Source organism: Xenopus laevis, chromosome 6S, assembly GCF_017654675.1.
Source record: "Xenopus laevis strain J_2021 chromosome 6S, Xenopus_laevis_v10.1, whole genome shotgun sequence".
Lineage (NCBI taxonomy): Eukaryota > Metazoa > Chordata > Amphibia > Anura > Pipidae > Xenopus > Xenopus laevis.
This window is the reverse complement of record NC_054382.1, coordinates 18,639,259-18,660,755: the sequence shown is the minus strand read 5'-3', so window position 1 is coordinate 18,660,755 and position 21,497 is coordinate 18,639,259. Positions and strand designations below refer to the sequence as shown.

The 21,497-nt window shown below is 38.3% G+C and overlaps 1 protein-coding gene across 3 annotated transcripts in view; it reads left to right on the top strand.

The window, feature by feature from the left end:
• apbb1ip.S (amyloid beta (A4) precursor protein-binding, family B, member 1 interacting protein S homeolog) overlaps window positions 1-21,497 on the top strand; it is a 133,925-nt gene that overhangs the window by 62,717 nt on the left and 49,711 nt on the right. The window contains 1 exon segment of one of the 3 annotated variants that reach the window (NM_001093637.1): window positions 11,877-11,960. The exons of the other annotated variants lie outside the window; for them this stretch is intronic. The gene's annotated coding sequence lies outside the window, so the exon portion shown is untranslated. 3 annotated transcript variants of the gene reach the window in all.

Sequence of the window (21,497 nt, the reverse complement as noted above, 5' to 3'; positions counted from 1 at the left end):
AAAATGTGAATTATTTGATTAAAATTTAGTGTATGGGAAATGGTCTTCCCATAATTTGGAGCTTTCTGGTTTTTCAGAAAATGAATGCCATACGTCTGTTTATTTTTTATAACGGCTCATTGGTCAATACAGAGCTGTGTGCAATTTTTGGATGCAACTGACCATGCTTTTTAGCCACAATTTTTCAGAATTCCAATGTCAAAATTCATGTTAACGTACATGTGGGGAAAACTGAAATATCTTGGGTCTCTTTAGAGATGTCCTTCTAGATGGTCATTTACGAGCACAATCGCCGTGCACAAAGTACAGCTTCAGATGCAACTGCCCATGTTTTTTTACCCAGCTGATGACATCTGTACCTGATTCTTTAGGCCTATGTATGCTGTATGTATTGAAGACAATGGGGGATAAAAACGACATCTTTTTTCCCAAAAAGATGTCACCACTGCCAAAACTTTTTTTTGCCAAATAAACTTTTTTTTGCCAAATAAACTTTTTTTTGTCTCCTATAGGAAATAAAGAATGTATCCAGATTTGTATTTTCCCTTTTGTCTTTTATAAGGTAGCCAGGGATAGCTTACATCTCATCTTTTATAAGATGGATAGGATTAGTCAACAGGGGTTGTCCGTATTATTATTAGGTGGATAAAGATAGTCCATATAGAGGGCACTCTGTCATTCTTTATAAAGTGGATAGGGAGAGAGTATAAGGGATTTCACTCTCATATTGTATAGGGGTAGGCAGAAAAGGCACATTTCTATGGCACAATTACTGGGCACGTATCTCCTCTATCTGCCTACCCCTAGCCTGGACCATTCTCCCTCCACTCCAAGCAGTCACTGTGCTCCCATGCAACCCTCATCACGTTATTGCATGTGCACACATCCAGCGAGGGGGGCGGCCAGGTTGCATTGGGTACCTGGCCGGCTTGGTCAGGCTTTGGAGATACTCTATAGGGTTTTTCCTTCTCATCATTTATAACATTGATATGGGTACTCAGTAGGGTTGGCCTCTCGTTGTTCATCAGGTGGATAAGCATAGTCAATAGGGTGTGGTTGTCTCCTATTTTATAATGTAGGTAGGGAAATTACTTCTAAACTTTTATAAGTTGGATAGGGATAGTCTTAATCTCCCATCTCCTTTTCTTTAATCACTGGTATTAGCTTCCTAACAACAGCTACTGCAAGAGACTGTGTTAAAAAGATCCAATGACTTTCTGTCCTATTTCCTTTCCCAGTGTATAATTTTCTGACAAGCTCATATTAGCCATAAACATTTGTCTGAATTAGTGATGAGCGATTCTGTTCTGTTTCGCTTGCCCAAAATAGTCACCGGGGAAAAAAAAAATTATGCGCGCGACAATTCTTTCTCATTCCAAATGCATTAAAGTCAATGGGAGTTTTTGTTATGGCAACTTTTTGTCTCTGCAACAGTTTTGTCTTAGATAATTTTTTTGTTGCGGTCATATTTTTGCACTGTGAATTTTTGCAGCAGTTTTACAAAAAAAAATTGGCAGATAGCAAAATGCATTTGCAGAGAATCCATGCCTGGCAAAAAAAAAAAATGCTCATCATTGAATAAAAAATATGTATTAAGAGAAACTCTACCCTCTTACATTAGGAATGAAAAAAGAACTTGGGTGTATCTGCACACATCCGACACTACAAGTCTCCTCCTCGCTGAAACAAGTTGATTACAGGCTTCATGCTTAATGAGTTAAGTGTGGTTATAAAACTAAAAATTAAAGTAAATGATATATGGGAAATTGACTATTATTAGGATAATTTGATCTTTATTTCTTCTATTTATATATTTTTTATAAATATCTCTAACTACACTACAACTTATCTGCTAAGGTTTTCAGTTTCAGAATGGACTTAGTAGGCAAAGGTTTCAGTTGTTAGAAAAATAAAGTGACATACCCTCTCATTAAGATTGACCTATCTAGATACCCTCTCATTAAATGCTCCTTTGAAGTACATGATGGCTGTATCTTGCAGGTCATGTAATAATACACATTCTGACAAACGTATTTATGTTCTTGCATCCCGTACATTGGGGTGCTGTTCAGACATGCTCTATGTGAGCACATTCATCTGCCTGCACATTGCCACAGAAATGCATTGTTTCACTGGAATATTGAAATGAAAGGCGCAGTTCATCTTCACAAAACATTAGGGTTGATTTATACCATGTCTGAGTAGTTTTATCCCCAGTAGCGTAACTAGAGGGGGACGGCCCTGGTGTGTGACGCGCAGCCGGGCCCCTCCCCCCTCCATACCGCCCGCATTTTCAGTGGCGCGTGGGCTGCCAGGGGGGCACCCCCTGCTCCCTCGGTAGTTACGCCACTGTTTACCCCCTCTCATAAGGTCAAGAAAAACAATTCATGGAATTTGATAAGCAGGGATATCAGTTTGTACAGAATATGCAGAAAGTTTGTCAGTTTTGAAAGTTTTCCAAAAGACGTTACCAATCTCTAGCCCAAGGGGCAGATTTACTTGTGGGCGGAAATTCACCAGCGACAGCTTTGCACCTACTGCAACACTTTGCCAGGCGAAAATTTGCTCAGACAATGCTAATTTACTAAAATGCAAAGTTTAGTCCTGGGCGTCGGACGCTGGCGAATTGAAATACTTCGGCAATGCGAGCAAATCAAAGTGAAGAAGTGCTAGCGTTCAAGTCTAATCAGGCTAATTTGCATACGGCAGGAAATTTATCGTTGAATGCACTTCTTTATGTTACATGCTGCATCTAAAACATTATATTTACACTGATAACTACACATGCCAAGGGAACCCTAATAAAGTCAATAGAGTTTTTATAATGCCCTACTCAAAAGCCCAGAGTAAAATCATGTTCCCATTTGTTAAAAAATGTATGGGGGAAACGGGTTACACAAAAAAAAAAAAGTAAAACTTTTGTAGCCTATCACCCTGAAAAAAGGAAAAGACGCCAGCATTTTTTGGACTTAGAAGTTTTTCCACTCCAAAAATATGATGTAAGTAACTAATAAGTAAGTTCTATGCACTCCATTACACTTCACCTGGTCTGATCTGTAGAAGGCAAGTCTGGTGAAAGAGGTAACGCATTTTAGTGAATTTGCGGAGTAACGTCCATTCGCCAGAGTGCAAATCACCGCTAGCGTCTTATCTCCTTCACAAAGTGACGCCTGTGCCTGTTAGTAAATCAGTGAAGTCCCTGAAAGCGGTAACGCTGCAGAATTGATGCTAGCGTTAGCCACCTAGCCCCCGAGTAAATCTGCCCCCAAAAGTCTTAGCAAATGACATTAACTTTCTAAAGGATCTTTAGGTTTCAGACTGTCATGGGTCTTAGCAACTCAGCCCACTCGCCTGACCAGAATATATCCTCTCCCCCGTCTGGACCCGGTAGAGGCAATTAAGGATGAGGTAACGTGGGCCCTTCACCCTTTATAATACTGTAATGCTGTAAGAATGGAACTTTCAGATTGGATATCATCATATCATGATAATGAATGATCCTTTTATAATGATCCTGATAATAACCAAAAAAGTAATTTGGGGTAAAAATATATTACAATAATAAACACAAAAATAATAATAAACTAAAAACAACTTTCTTAAACAGGAAAAAAAATACAGAATTACAAAAAAAAAAAACATTTGCCCTATAACTTATCTCTTTATTAAACATAAGATAAAATATTATATATACAAAGGAGCATAGCTCAGACATCACCTGCCCAGGGCTAAAAGGAAAACACCCTTTCCAAGAATTTGACACTACAGGACTAATTTGTGACAATTGTAGTTGCTTAAAATGGATGCAGTTGTTAAATTAATTAATGCCTTTCATTAAAGTTAATCGTGTCTAAAGCACTTCTGTATAATTTGCCTCTACACTGGTACATCCATTCGACCTCCTGTTCCAAATCTGGTGTAAGTATTAACAGAGACACCACTACCTTCAATCTCATAGGGACAAATTTACTAAGTGGCGAAAATTCACCAGCGACAGCTTCGCAGGCATCGCAACACTTTGCCAGGTGAAAATTCGCTCAGACAAAGCTAATTCACATACATGTGAAGTTGCGTCCAGGGCGCAGAACGCTGGCAAAGTTGTGCTAGCGTTAATTCAGCAAGCAGATCGAAGTTGCGCTAGCGTTGGCTAATTTGCATACCGTGGGAAGTTAAAGTTGAATGGATGTATATGTTGCAGCAAATACATTACACTACACAAGTCCAGGGAAGCTTAATAAAAGAAAATAAAGTTGTTATATTGCCCTACACATGAGCCCAGTGTATAGTTTATGTGCCATATGTTAGGAAATGTAGGGGGGAAGCAGGTTACCCCAAAAAAATGTAACGCTCTTTTGCAGCCTGAAAAAAGCAAAATATGCCAACATTTTTTGGGACTCAAAAATATTTTGAGGAAGTCCTATCTACTCTATTGCACTTCACCTGGTCTGAGGTGGTGAAGGCAAGTCTGGTGCAAGAGGTAACGTTCAGTAAAATCCGCTTCTTAGTGAATATGTGCAGTCACGTCCCTTTGCCAGAGCACAACTTTGCCTGGCGATTGAGTGCAAATGAGCGCCAGCGTCAGTCTCTTTTGCTAGTGGAGTAACGCCTGCGCCATTAGCAAATCGGCGAAGTTCCAAAATGACATCACATTGGCGATTTTTCGCCAGCGTTAGTCACTTCGCCCTTTAGTAAATTTGCTCCTTAGTGTCTCTAGCATTCCCACAGTGGCTAGCATCAATACATACAGAAGACTGAGGCTGGCCATTCACTATAAGATCCACTCATTTGAGGAGGTCTCCAAGCAAGTGGATCTGTCCCCGATAAAACCCACCTGAGACAGGCTATATAGTATTAATCTGATTGTTTTTCTCTAGGGATAAATGATTGCATTATAATTAGATCAACACAAGCCATCAGAAGGAGGACTGCATCAATTAGCCCATGTGGCCCTTGGGGAGAGTCAGCAGGGCTTAGTGAGAAACCCAGAATATTCCAGAGTGTGGAAGCCATCCTGTATGGTAAGAACCCCACAGTGGGGAAAAGTTGTGAATGTGTGTTGTTGAACTGTGTTGCTGTTACCTTTATGTTGGGAAGAGTTTGTCAAAATAAACCTGTGTTCTTGCCTGAAGATCCAGTGTCCCTGTCTTTATGCTCCTGATCCGAAGCTTACCTGCCTACCATAGCTAATTTCCCCACAAATACATTGTGTGTACAATCAGCTTGTCACACTGTGATGCCAAGCGCCTGGACTGGGTAAAAAACATGGTCAATGTCATCTGCAATTGTAGTTTGCACATTTACACCTCTAAAGAGACCTAAGATATTATGATTTTGCCCACACAGTGACAACATTATTATTTTTTGGACCTATACATTTTCTTCTCATGTCTTCAAGCAGGGTTTTCCTTTAGCACATTAAGGTCAGTTTTAGAAAAGGCAGAAAGAAAACATGGGCTGCGTGCCCACCCTTTAAGGGACTCATTAGCTAAAAGGAAACCTGTTGTTATAGTAGCAAGATCAAGTGATCTGAGCAGGATTTGCATGGAACAAGTTTATGGAGAAGTGAAAAATTAGTATTACTGGTCAAGATTATGGATTAGAAGGAGATTTTTGAGAAACTCTGTTAACACAAACAGACTTAGATTCAGGTTGGAGACAACAGTTATGGAGAAACACAAGAAGCAACAGAACCTTAGAGCAGTAGGCGTAGTTCAGTATGAAGTAAATCGGGCATTTGACTGGTGCTAATGTTGATATACTTGGTGCTTTCAAATGTCAGGGCACACCAAACTCAACAATGTCCAAAAGGTAAGAATATAAGTACTGTGTAAATAGTCAACTACTATATTACATATTATGGATGGTGTTACTCACTGAGCAATATTATGTTATACTGTAAATAGTATACTCAAGCAACTGATCATTTATACTTGTTTAGTTGGTTATGTGATTAATTTACCCACAGGACACCTTTGAAGTAAAATATGTTTTAATCGTTCCCAGGATATAAGGATATGTTTTAGGGGGATTAGTTATTGGGTATTGGATGATGACAACAAAGATCACTAAAGTAAATATATTAGTTCAAACCTTAAAGGAGAAATCAACCCTAACGTTAAAAAAACCCTACCCCCTACCCTACATAGACCCCCCAGCCCAAGTGTTACCCTGGACAAATGCCCTTAATGTTTTACTTACCCCTTGGTGCAGATCCAGGCATCGGAGTTCACAGGCGCCATCTTCTTCTGTTCGGAAATCTACGGAATGAAACCGGAGTGGCGGCGCATGCGCAGTTGGAGCAATTTTCTGTTTTGCAGCAACTGTGCATGCTCCGAAACTCACGAAAATTGCTGAAGCACATAGCACCTTTGCCGTATGGCAGGAGTGGCCCTGGTTCTCCTTTAAAGAGAGGAGATGACAGCAACTGTCAATGTAGAACCCCATTGACCTGAGATCCAGTATAAAAAGGATCCTGAACATAAGTATGGACTGTTTAACCCATGATTTGTGCCAACAGAAACAATGGGAAAAACATTATAATCTAATCTAAAACAGGACTATATTACAGCTAATTTATTGTTCACAAGGGTATGTCCTTCACTATAGATTTTCTGCGAATTCTCCCTGTGAGCCTGTGGTTACTGTTATATTTGCACCCCACGATGTTTGCACAGGGCAGGGTTTTCAAGTGAGAATCATGCAGAACCCGGAATGTGTTTACATTTGTTACATGTATGTTTTATTCTGTTTCCAATTTGACTGTTGTGGCTATAAACCCAGGCAAGAAGAATGCACTTGATATAATCCATCTGAAATTAATCAACATCCATTCGCTGTGTTTCCAATCAATTGTCTCACTCCCGGTGACTGTGAATCTGGCTGTAGACTGCAGATCACTGGCACAAATATAATTGTGGGTAATCCCACAATTCTTTCCATGACTGTCTTGCCTAAAGAAGAGTCTACAAATCTCATCTCTGTTTAGAGGACATCAGATACTTTCTGGCAAGTGTGTTCAATATAAATTCCCCATATTGACAATATCTGCTATTAACCTGTTAAGTGCCAGCAGAATTTTGCATTTCATTTGCACACAGTGCTAAGCGTTTTTGAACATTTTGTGCTCTCTCATTTTAGGGGCATTTCTTGGGAGGTAATTTCATGCACAAAATTTCAACTGATTAGGAAAGCCTCAGCTGTCTTGAATGTACTAATACCAGATATGTATAGTTTTATGGAGATTTCTGACTTCTATAGATCAAAAACTCCAAGCAGTAAATGACCACATTTTCAAAGCACTACAGCAGAATATGGCATACCTTAGATTCCAGAGCCAAAAATCCTGGAACAGTAGGTTTACCCACTAAACCATATATTTTTGAAACCTCTGTTTATTTTTTTCTGGTGCAGGTCCTCATATTTCTCTTACTTTACTCAGGTACAATCTTTAGTAACTAAACAATTTGAGAATATTAACTTGACAATGACAAACACAGCATCTTTTTGCCAGACATAATCATGAAATTTTGCCAAATTATCAAGCACCAATTTTGTTTCCCCACCTAAAGTAATTTCACCCTTTCAAGCTTTGTGAGCTTCTTTTAATACTTTATAAATAGTTTTTTACATTAGCATTTACTGTATATTCAGGTATGGAATCTATTATCCAGAAAGCTCTGAATTAAGGAAAGACAGTCGCCTATACACTCCCTTTATATCAAATAATTCAAAACGAATATCAAATAATTCAAATTTATAAAAATGATTTCCTTTTTCTCTGTAATAATAAAACAGTACCTTGGACTTCATCTTAACTAAGATATAATTAATACTTAATGGAAGCAAAACCAGCCTATTGGGCGTAATTAATGTTTGCATTCTTTATTAGCAGACGTAAGGAATGTAAATGACCCCATTCCCAAGCATTCCGGATAATAGGTTCCATACATGTACTGCTCTAGTTATATCTGGTTTGCTCGCTGCTTAATAATGCAGTGTTTTCCTATATCTGTAACTATTTTAGCCATTTCAACTAGGGATTCACCGAATCCATCCTTTGTGAATGATTCAGCTGAAATTAGGGGAAAGAGAATTTTTTCTGACTTTCTTGTTTGTTGACAAATGGGATGTGATTTTTTTGGACTTGGTTCGGCCAGGCACTTGGATTCAGCTGAATACGAAGAATGGCAAAAAAAGGACAAATCTTGACTGAATCCCAAACCGAATCCTGTATTTGGTGCATCACTAATTTCATCATTATGCTGGTGAACAATATGACATGATGTATTATTGTCAGTAATATTTTGGCACATTTAGACAAGGGTGCAGTTCCAATATTAAGTGAATACATAAAGTTGACACAGATCAATGCCTCACGGTTGATGTGAACTATGGCAGATATAGAGGAGGTGGAATATCACCTCTTAGTAAAAATCCCCCAAAGGGACTTTATGTAAATTACTCTATACACCAGTGATCCCCAACCAATGGCTCTGGAACAACATGTTGCTCACCAACCCCTTGGATGTTGTTTCCATTGGCTTCAAAGCAGGGGCTTATTTTTTTAATTCCTGGCTTGGAGGCAAGTTTTGGTTGTATAAAAACCATGTGTACTGTCAAACAGAGTCTCCTGTAGGCTCCCAGTCAACATAGCGGCTATCAAATAGCCAGTCACAGCTCTTATTTGGCACCCCAAAAAAAATAATAATATGCTTGTGTTGCTCCCTAACTATTTTTACAATTGAATGTGACTCACATGTAAAAGAAAGTTTGGGACCCCTATTATAGACAGTTTCAGCTTGTGCACTTGCAATGTCCACTTGGTGCACAAGATGGAGCAGTGCAGCACATTCATTATACATTCATTGGTTTTAACAGTGTGTGTATATATATATATATATATATATATATATATATATATACACACACACACACACACATATAACTTTCTTTATAAAGCGCTACAAGCATCTGCAAATGCAATATGGGAAGCAACAGTCCAGTACATTAGAAAGTGTTATTTTTTGCCTCCAAGTAAAGAAGAATGCCAATACCTGTGCTTGCAGCAAACGGGGTGATCCCAAATTTATTCAATGGTGCTTCATGACACTTAACATACGATCAGTTGATCGTTTGTTAAGTGTCATGAAGCACCATTGAATAAATTTGGGATCACGCCGTTTGCTGCAAGCACAGGTATTGGCATTCTTCTTTACTTGTATTTACTACTGGAGAGTGGCTAGGCCAGTGCCATATATACTGTATCCCCTGTATTGACTTTGTATTATTTTTTGCCTCTACACCTGTTTATCTGCACTTAAAAAGTAAAATTTAAATCACTGGGCTGGCCAATTTTATTAGGCAACCCTCATTAACTTATGCCAGAGCCCTGGGAACAGTAGAGGAACAATGCAACGTTTCTTACTCTAAGTTCTGATTTTACTCTGTCCCATTCCCTCCCTGCCCCCGCCAGCACATACCTGCTTTAGGTGTGTCAATTCTTTATGAGATATGGCAGGGGGAGATCATGAGTGCCAGCTGTGTAGAGCGGATCCACTTGGGCTATGGCTCACCGTTTTTCCTGGTGTCCTGCTAGCTCAGTGCTAGATGCCAGACAGGGGCATTTACTAGAATAACACCCTGGACTGGTGTGTTTCAGATAAAAGGAGCACTGGTCTGGGGTCTGAGGTAACGGATTATAATTACTGAGTGATGCTTGACAAATTGGTATCCCTTAGTACTAAAATCGTTCCAGTCGCATATCTGCTATACAAAATATTCCAGTCGTATATCTGCTATACAAAAATGAGCCCTACATCATACCTCCCAACTGTCCAGTTTTCTCCAGGACAGTCCCGATTTTGACAGCTCAGCCCGTGGTCCTGGGTTTTTATTAAAAAGTTTCTCTTTGATCTCACACCAGAAAAAGATACAACGTTTCTGAAATGTAATTAAAATATGAGCCTTTTTGGGCAGAGAGCCCAGAACACTCAGCAGCTGTACTGAGATACATTTGTAAAATTTTACAATAAACAAAAGATACAATTGTAACTATTTAAGATAAGCAAGTCTCATCTTAAAGAGCAATTTCACCTTCATTAGCATTGATTTTTTGGACGCTGGCACATTTTCCCCAGTGAATGTGCGCCGGCATTTCGCAATTTCACGGGAAATTCGCTCATTTTTCAGCGAAGCAAAATGGGACAAATTCGCCCATCACTAGTTATAACACATAAAACATGGATATGAGCGGATCTTTTTGTCCCTCTCTCCATTTTTCAAATGTTGGGAGCTATGGCTTACAGATACAAGAGATCCTCTGCACTCAACCCATTATCAATATATTTAAGACAGATACATTTTGTGCATACTGCTACTGAAAAATGCCTTACCCTTTAAACAAAACAGGGATTGTTTGTTCATATATTGCAATATATTTAAGCTGGCCAACTACGTCAAAGTCATCCCATATCTGGCCAGTCCTACGCTCAATTTTCATCTGATTCATTAAGAATTAAATTGCTTCATTATACATTTTACACAGGGACTAAGTTTTACCTGCAACTTACTAGCTGCTTTCAAAGTAAAACTCCCAAACTTGGCTGCCCTTTTATTAGACACCAGTGGGATCACCTGACTATAGCTGGGAGTGGTGGGAGCTACAACATGGAGCTGGTCACTGCTCCTGTATAACTATAACAAACAAGGGAAAGTTGTGCTCACCACTAATTTCTGATATCACTTTGCATTTCTCTGCTACAAAACTGTTTCTCTATTCTCACGCTTATCAGCTCTCCTTTATTAACCAGACATTTACATTCACTTCTCACAGGCTGGCTTTAGTATCTTCACCATGCTCCCTTCATGTCCCTTCTCAAATCTTACCCACCAAAGTCAGTCGCCTGATTACTAGGGATGCACTGAATCCATTTGGTTCGTTATTCGGTCAAGATTCTATCTTTTTCAGCAGAATTCAGATTCTGGCGAATCCTCATGCCTGGCCAAACCTTATCTGAATCTTTACAATCACATGAGATTTCATCACACATACAAGGAAATAAAAAAATGTTTAGCTGCATGTTGTGCACAAGGTTCTCTTTCAGCCTTCCTGCCAAAATGGGGAACTCATATGCCTCCATTTTTGGGTACTAACCAGAGTTACTTAGTGCCTGGTAGGTACTTCTGAGACCTAACCTGTCTTTGGCCTTCCCATCATTGAAGCAAAACATGTCTATAGAGGGGATACTGATCTGGGCCTGTTATATATAGACTATATATAGTCCTCTTGGCCAAAATTGAATTCCTCTCTGTTTCTCAACACGTTATATTTGCTTCTGGTCTACTTTGGGAGTACCTTTCTCTTTAACGGGAAGGGGAAAAAATGGAACACGGATGGAAGGAAGAGGGGATAGAGTAGAGGGAATAAAGCAGATGAGGAAAAGGGTACAGGGGAATTATAGTGATGAGAACAGAATAGAGAAAAGGAAAGAACACAACCATGGTGGTGGAGCACTCCATTACTTATTACCCATCATTTAAGTGCATTAGAAGAATTCTTATTTAATTCCCAGGTGAAATCCTTAGTTTCCTATTGCAGACTGGTTTCGAGTTTATGTTATTTCTGCATGATTCCTAAACGGTGCTTTTTCTCTGCTTTTAATTACATTTTTTAAGATGTAAAAATGTGTAAAACCCCATCAGTTCCTACTACATATGTGGTGTCATTTTCACACCAACACACTACCTAGGAAACCTCCCTTGCTTACACTACATTGGTACACATTCTCATTTCTACCACTTCCTGTGACAGAGGGAGGGAGATCATGTGTGTGTGTAAATTAATGGAGAAGCCTCAGCTTTAAACAGTGAAGCGTCTGGTTCCTCTTCTTTAGGTGCCGTCACCTTTTCTAGATTTTAAGATCAAATTGGCCGAAAAAAATCCAGCAAAAAGATCCTAAAAGGTAAGGTTGTCTTCTTATACTGATTTGATTGATTGATTATACACACTAACAATTGATAAGGGTTTGCCAAGATAAAGGTGATTGCTCTAGTTTTAAAAGAAAATAAGAGGGCTCTTGATTAGCCTAGAACATCATATAACTCAACAGGGGAGGTTTATATGGCAGGCATTGAAGGTATCACTATCTATTAAAAACATAGAACAACTTTTCTTTCCAAAAAGTCTTGAAAATGAGTCCATTAAACAGTTGAGGGCATCTAGAAATATCATCATGCACACGTGTCTACTTTTTTATTTCATTAATTGCTCCACAAAAAGATGTCATTGACATATTATCCCATCAGGCTGTTTGTTTTTCACGCACTATTAAGTCGCCTCTGCAGAATGTTCTACTGTGACCCCACTGGAGCACCTTGTTGTAGAGACAATGCTATGCTTGGACGATTGTTAAACCACACAGTGTTTCTAAAACAAAATCTGTGCCTTTTTTTGAAATGCCAGAGACTGCAGTTTAATGAAGAAGTAAGCATTTACATGAAGAAATTGAGAGATTGTGCTATCTTGAGTGTGAATGATGGCAAACAATTTATATTTTGCGAATTAATATTTTTTATTGGTGGCTATAAGCTACTAGACCTGGAGCTGAACCTTTTATTATTTTACCCCTTTGTTGCTTTAAGAAATGTTAATGTATCATATCATATGGTTTAATAAAATAAGTTCTAATGTTCTACCCCTAAATAGCAGGATAAAAAGCAAACCTGCTATGTTTAAATGAAAACAGTATATCCTATAAGCATGCCTTCCCCTGGATAAACTAGAGGCTCGATAGGATTTATTCTAGTATAATGTTAAAAATTGTACTTTTTAATTTCAACTACAAAATATTTGTAACATTCACTGTAATAACTAGAGGTTACTGGACAATTTTAGGACCCCCAAAACCTCCACATTTATCGAAAAATGTCCAGCAAGATGGTGTATTGTGCATCAGTATACTGAAATATATGAATTTTACACAATGCATATAGATAAGGTAATAATGGATATTTGCTCTCAATTGATTTCTATTTGCTCACTAGTATTCCATCCTGTTTGTGTTGCACACCTTGTACAAACACACTAAACACCTGCCATAACGTTTTTGGTTACAGTCCTGTAACATAACCTTCCGTGGCCGTTCAAGATTTCCTGTAAAAGGAAATAGCTGTGAGTCACATAGGACTTTGTATGAAAAGCAACATGTTGCACCGAAGGAAAAACTTTGTTAAAATTCTATATATGTATATTAATTTAATCATCCAGTACAGGCCATTGATATATACAGTATTCTAATATTGTGCATTGAACAGCTCTCATTTACTAATTCATTGTTACTGAGGGGGGAGTTATGGAGATTGGGCAGAGCACAGGAAACCATGTATTCTGATTCCAAAGAGATAAGATTTTTGTGCCTCTGACTTTTAAGTTTAATAACCCAGATATTATCGAAATATAAAACACAGCTGTGCTGTGGCTCCTCCCAGCTGCTTTGATTTATTGTCTGTACAGGTATGGGGCATGTAATCCAGAATTCTCGGGACCTGGGGGTTTCCAGATAAGGGGTCTTTCCATAATTTGGATCTTTAAATGTATTTAGTTTACTCTGTCTACTAAAAACTAATTTAAACATGGAATTGTTTTGGCTTCAATATGGATTATATATATATATATATATAAATTGGGATCAAGTACATGGTACTGTTTTATTATTAAATAGAAAAAGGAAATCATTTTTAAAAAATGGAATTTATGGGAGATTGATTTTGTCTAATTCTGAGCCTTCTGCATAATAGGTTTCCAGATAACGGATCCCATACTTGTATAGCATTTGAACAAACTGGTTTTCACTGTTACCTTTCTTGTGCAATATATGGGCTGCAGCTATAATATTCAAGTCATTTGAAACTTGCTATTTTTAATTTGCCTGTTTACCCTTAAATAGGTGTTGTATTTTAATGATCAGTTCGAGTAATATTCACAGTTTGTTAGGGCTACGGAAAAAAGGTTGATACAGCAATGTACCAAAAAGTCTGTGAATTTCTAGTTTATATTATTTCTCTCTGTATAGGCTATGAGCAAATACAGGATTCTGTTCCTGATAAACCTATGCCTGGAGAATCCCATTACCAGCTCCATTGTGCACAAAAAATAATATTATGTCTAACGCTGCTGGGCTCTACACAGTAGGGCAAGGATTTTGCAGCCTCCTCCTTGTCATAAATCTATATATGATTAGAAAGGTTGGTCTGAGAACAGCTTAGGCAAGATGAAAACTACCAGATCAGTCAGCAATGCCTTCATACTGGGATTACTGTGACGGTTTGAACTTGATGGACCTTGGTCTTTTATTTTTAATAGTAATTTTTTATTGAGTTTTCATTAACAACAGGAAGGAAGGAAGTAAAGAAGGAAGGAAGAAGAAGGTAAACATGAAAAGGATATAAAGAACATTTCTCATTAGACTTATTTGCGGGTGAATCCAACCAAGGAGACCATATTTTATCGAATTTCTGTGGACAGCCTCTGGCAATATACGTTAACAGCTGGGAATTAATAAGATGAATCCATTTTTTAAGCGTAGGAGGTGTTGGTCCCATCCAGTGTAGGGCTACTGTTTTCCTGGCATAGAACAAAAGCGCTCTCATCAATAATCTTAAGTAGATTCTGGGTACCAGAGCATCTGTTACGCCCAGTAGGCAGGTAGCTGGGTTCAATACTTGTGGTAGAGTAAATTCGTCAGCTAAAAACTGCATTACAAATTTCTGTATAACTGGACAATAGCATATGAGGTGTATGATATCCCCATCCGGTGAATTGACCTTGGTCTTTTTAAAACCCGACTTAACTGTATAACTGGGCGACACAGTGAGAGGGCAATAATTATACATGCATCACTTAATCCTACAGTTACATTAATGCAATGGCCTTATCTGTAGTTATAAAGATTTAAGTTATAAGCTAACAGAGTTGCTATAGCCTGCACATGCATATTCTTTACCGTTCCAATTGGAAGTCAGTTTGTAAGTCTCTTCTGGGGTAATCCAAAAGTCCCAAGGTTTGACCACCTCTACTAATCCATAACAGCCTCTGCTACTCAGCTGCCACGTGGTGTTCTAACGGCAGGTAGTGTAGAAAGAGTATGTTTTGATCCCCTTCTCTACACTTCACCCTGGCAGAGGATGCCATTTGGGCTTACTTAACCTAGTAGCCTCCAAGAACAAGAGCAAAAAGAGAGGGTCTTTCCATGTTTGGAAACTACTGTTTGGAATTCTCAACTGTACAATATCTCTAGGAAAGTCTAGTCTATACTTGAGCTGTTGCTGGCTCACCACCAATAATTATCCTTGTTGCTAATTGGAAGCTCTGGGTAGTACAAGAATCCCTAGTTAGTGGTTACAGGTTGACATCCCTGATTCATAATAGCTGTAAATCTAGTTTCCAGACTCAAATCTTCACAAACTACAAAACAGCTTCCTTCCTAAGAATTTTTTTTCGAACAGATCAGCCTTTTTGGAGAGCACTTCTGGGTAACCCACCGCAACCAATCAACATTAAGGGGGTTATTTATCAAATCCAAAAACTCAATTTGAGTTTTTTTGCACTAATACCTACAATTTTTTTGGGATTTTTTAAACCCCATATCTGAAAATCCAGCATTTCAGACCTGCCAAGGTTGTATATAAGTCAATGGGAGAGGTCCCTACACTATTTTGAAATTTCTGTGGTTTGCTCTGGAATTAGCCAGAAGATCCAACTATTTTGGACATTTCAGGCAAAAATACAAAAACCATTGTACGATTCATGAAAAATCATGAAAAAAAATTTCGTATGATTTTTTTGTTTTTTTCCCAAACCGATTAATTCGTGCCGTTTTAATAATAAATAAATTAAAATCGTGAATTCTGGTTTGGTAGGACTTTTTAAATTTAAATACATGGATTTTGAAAAAGAAGGCTTTAAGGGGCAGATTTATCAAGGGTCGAATTGAAAATTCTAATTTTTAAATTCGACTAGGGAATAGTCCAAATTTGATTTGAGTTGAAAAAAAAATTGAAATTTTGTATTTCTGTCTCTTTAAGAATTCGAATTTAACTTTTCGCTATCTAAAACCTACCAAATTGGTGTTTTAGCCTATGGGGGACCTCAATCAACCAATTAGGAGTCATTTGGTGGACTGTGAAAAAACTAACTCGATTCTTATCTAATTCGATTCGAGTTTGCAGCTTGATCCTATTCACCTGTTTTTAAAAAGTTTTTTTTTAAATAAAATTCGATTGGTCCTTTTTTTTTAGAATTTTGAATTTATGGAGTTGATGGGAGTTTTTAGAAACTCCCATAAACTAAAAATTTGACCCTTGATAAATTTGCCCCTAAGTGTTCCTGTACTGAAAGCAGACTGGAGAGATTTCTATGTAGGGCAAATTTGGGTGGCATATAATGTATGTTGTAGGCCAAGGTTTCAAGCTTAGTGGGGTGGATCTAACTAGCTCAGCCAGAATTACCAATAGGCCACAGGTACCAATTCCATTCAGCAATTTATGTCCATGCCTTAAATGCATTAGTGCAGAACAAGCTAAATATCCCAATGCAAACTGAGCTACTGGGAAAACAGTGGGCACAGATCTGTGGGAAGAAGACAAAGGACGACAAGCTCCTATAAACTCCTGTGGCCTCATGTGGCTAGCTGGGACACCTTTAATGGAACATCTGATTAGATGTGGAAACAAGGGAGCCACAAAGGGAAATGGGTTATTGATTCAAGCAGCTGGCAAATCTCCTGCCCACCCCATGCCAGAGTTGATCCCTTGTTTCCATTTAAGCAATGCCTGGAAGGAAGTAGAAGAACAGACTGCCCAGCCTAGGGGCTCAGGAAAGTGAAATCTTGCCTTTTAAAAGGATTCCGTCATACTTTTTATGATGTAGTTGTAATTTCTAAATTACACTGTTTACACTGCAAATAATTCACTTTACAATATAAAATGTCATTCATTCCTGAACCAGCAAGTGTGTTTTTTTTTATTTGTAATATTGGTGTGTAGGTGCATCTCAGTTCATTTTATCTGGTCATGTGCTTTCAGAAAGAGCCAACACTTTAGGATGGAACTGCTTTCTGGCGGGCTGTTGTTTCTCCTACTCAATGTTCTTAGATCTACCAGGCAGCTGTTATCTTGTGTTAGGGAGCTGCTATCTGGTTACCTTCCCATTGTTCTGTTGTTAGGCTGCAGGGGGGAAGGGAAGGGGTGATATCACTCCAACTTGCAGTACAGCAGTAAAGAGTGACTGAAGTTTATCAGAGCACAAGTCACATGACTGGGGGCATCTGGGAAATGACTACGTCTAGCCCCATGTTAGATTTCAAAATGAAATATAAAAAAATCTGTTTGCTCTTTTGAGAAATGGATTTCCGTGCAGAATTCTGCTGGAGTAGCACTATTAACTGATGCGTTTAAAAACCTATAACAGTATGCCCTTAAGTTGAACATTATCAGATGATCTGGCCTTGATGCAATATGATGCAAGAGGTTCTTGTTTTTTTATTTCCTTTTCCATGTCGAATCAGCAAAACAATCTGTTTCTGCCTGAATTAATTTCACTTGACTTTCAATATAAAGTATGTATGTATCTCGTGTTACACTGCACTCAAAGGTATCTGATGTTAAAACCACTTCACATGTGCATTGCTTTTAACATCAGATAACTGAGTGCAGTGTAACACGAGAAATTCATCAGATAAAAAGTTACATAAACTGTAACACAAAGGCAGTTGTGTATCTGATTACTTGCAAAAGATGTTGAATACAGTATGTGGGATGCACTTTTAGTAACAAATAGTATCGATTTGAGCATTAGCTATAAAATGAATATTATAGAAAGACTTTTTTTATAGATTATAGTATGGATTTACTTATATAAATTTTGTTTGGAATGTGTAAAATGAATAAACTTATACAAACTTGATAAACTGATTGTTCTTAATGGTTTACATGAGCTTTGTATTTTAATTTAATGTGAGTAATGGTTAACATGTTAATTGTAGGGGTGGATCATGTGGGGTTTAAATAACATGTGTAACAACGGGAAGTGAGGTCTCTGAGGAAGTGCAGTGACACGAAACGCGTCAGACCTCATGGCGCTGGGTTTGCAGTGTATCAAGATGTTTGAATAAAGTGTTTTACTTACAATCTGAGAAACAAGCGATTCCTTTGAAGTGGACTCCAAGGGGCAGATTTATCAAGGGTCGAATTTCGAGGGTTAAAAAACCCTCAAATTCGATTATCAAATTCGAAGGATTTTAGCGCAAAAGCTTTGATCGAACGATCTAATAAAAATCGTTCAATCAACGATGAAATTGTTCGAATCTAACGATTCGAACGATTTTAAGCGATAAATCTAATGATTTTTATTTGATCAAAAAAAACTTAGAAAAGTGCTCTGGAAGGTCCCCATAGGCTAACATTGCACTTCGGTAGGTTTAAAGTGGCGAAGTATGAAGTCAAAGTTTTTTTCAAAGAGACAGTACTTCGATTATCGTTCAACAGCGCCGGATTTCACTTCTGGGCGCCCCTAGGCCGCGCGGTCCGACCAGGCGGCCGCGCGGTCCTAGCGCCCGCCTTCCCAGCGCGCCGGCGAAAAAACGCCGGCGCAGCTGGTGCAGTTGAACGGCGGCTGGACGGCATGCCGCCCCTATTTCTTTGCCGCCCTAGGCCCAGGCCTATGCGGCCTTGCCGCAAATCCGGGCCTGTCGTTCAATCATTCGATTTGATCGAATTTGACCAACTCGATGGTCGAAGTACCCAAAAAAAATACTTTGAAATTCGAATATTTTTGCATTCGATTATTCACTCGAGTAATACTTTGAAATTCGAATATTTTTGCATTCGATTATTCACTCGAGTAATACTTTGAAATTCGAATATTTTTGCATTCGATTATTCACTCGAGCTTAGTAAATCTGCCCCTACGAGTGCACCGTCTTCATACCTGAAGTCTACTAGAACATCATGTAAACATGAAATAAACCCAATAGGCTGGTTTTGCTTCCAACAAGGATTAATTATATCTTAGTTTGGAACAAGCACAAGGTACTGTTTTATTATTACAGAGAAAGGGGAAATCTGGTAAATAAAATAGTTTTAAAAATAAAAGACATATTTTTATCAACCATAAGGTCTATCTCACTAATAAGTTACTATGAAACGAGATGATGGCAGTTACAGCTCCATGTGTTTGTTGCAAAACATAAATAGACAGCATCTCTGATCTTTATTGAAGGAAGGAAATAATTCGAATATAATTCTATTATCAATTATAATCGAATGGAAACTAAAATATGAGCTGTTCACATAGGGTGGAGAAATGATTAGAGGAAGTAAATAACTGCAGCTCCCGTTTCACAGGCTTTGGAGTCTCTTTTATAAGGATAAAATGAAGCACAGCACAGTTATGTACTGAGAAATATTTCTTATTATTATGATTTGGAACCCAAGGGGGTTCTGCTAATGATTAGGTACCTTTCTCAGATTTTTCATATTCAAACATTCAATGTTTAATTTAAAAAGTCCTCTACTGGAGTAAAGGGAGTGTTTATTATTAGGAAAGCTTTTTTTTTTTTTTTTTACCGTTACGGCAGCCAAGACATACAGTTGCTTAACAAGAGGAGTGATCATGGGTTGTTCAATCAAAGGATGTTTCTAGGCATGAAGCACTTATAAAGCTAATAATTAATAACTAATACAGGCCCAGATTTGTGGCAAGACCTAGAGAGGCCCAAATGATTTTGCCCATCCACACTTGTAGTTTGCTCCTATCCGGAGAACTAGGGACTACTCTACAATGCGCAAAAAAGGTCTTTAATGCAGCATATTTCATTATGTATTGCTAAATATGATAAAGAAACAGTAAGGTAATAGGCTCTCCCTATTGTTTTATTTCAGCCTAGACATAAGGAAGGAATGGCCCTTTTGTCCAGTTTGATTTGAATACTCATGGATTTATTGTTAGGCAGTAGTAGGCAGTGCACACAGTTTCATTGCCCATGTGATTAAAATTGTAGAAATATTGTAGAAATGTAATTGTGTAATTTATGCTTTGGTATTGATGTTTTGAGATACAATATGTGTTTTTTGGCTTATAACAATATAACATATTGCTGATTGGTTGCAATGCACTTGTGCAATTTAAAAATCAGTCCCAATATATCTGTAGGGTTCTTTCCAAATGTTTGAGCCCACGCAATTCCATCATTACAAAATAAGGCCACTGCCTAACAATCTTTAGTTAAAGATGCCTGTATCATCTACAATGAAGCAAATAAAGTGTCTCTGTGCTTATTATAGTAACAGTGAATGTGATCATTTACTTCAATTGAGTACATTGCTCATCCTTCATTTGTTTGTTCCCTGTTTAGAGCAAATTGCATCACTATAGAAAGTGTTACACTGCAAACCACCCTTTCCCCAATTAGCTGCTGACTATATAAATTGTGCAATAGTTTGTAGTGGGATGCAAATTCTTCCCTGTGGGTAAAGAAAGTCCCTTTGTTGTGTTTCCCATAAAAAGATTCAAAATAATTATGTTGCAAGGAGTCTGCAGTTTTAGTGAGTGCAACTTTGTGCTCTTTTATAATTAGAAAATAAGGCCCACTGTACATAACTGCTGTACTAGTGAGCAATATGATAGTTTGGATTGCCGAGGGAGTGAAAACCCTTTCATGGCTTCTCTCTCAAACATCACTTTACGCACTTTTGCAGCCTATCACCCTGAAAAAGTAAAAGACGCCAGCGTTTTTTGGGACTTAGAAAAATTTTCAACTAAAAATTGAAGAAGCCCTATACATTCCATTGCACTTGCCTGGTCTGAGGTGGCGAAGGCCAGTCTGGCGGAACAGGTAACGTTGAGTAAAATCCGCATCTTAGTGAATTTGTGAAGTAACACCCTTTCGCCAGAGCGAAACTTCCGCTGGCTTAAGAATGTGAAGTATCACCTTTGCTAGCAAAGTTACGCCTGTGCCCGTAAGTAAATCGACGAAGTCCCAAAATGAAGTCACGCTGGTGAATTTTTGCTAACTTTAGTCTCTTTGCCCTTTAGTGAATTTCCCCCTTAGGGGGATATTTACTGAAACTCTGCTTTTTCTCACTATGATAAAAAAATGTGCCTAAATCCCAAATCCCCCTTAATTTACCAAAAGTTGCAACTATTCAAACTGTACGACTTTTTTAAAGTGTCTCCCTTAAAGAACCAGTAACATCAATTTTTCTTTAAAAAATTCGTTAGTGTAGAACGAAAAAAAAACACAAAGACAAATTAAACTTTTAAATTGCTAAGTCTTTATTAAGAAATAACTTACCGAAACTCTGCTTGGGCTCCTCTTCAGAAAAGGCGTTGCGGCGACGACCCATTATGCGTCACTCGATTTCTCCTCCCTGGCCATCTCCTATAAGGAAGGCAGGGAGGAGAAAACGAGCGCCGCACGATGGATCGCCAGATCGCATTTTCT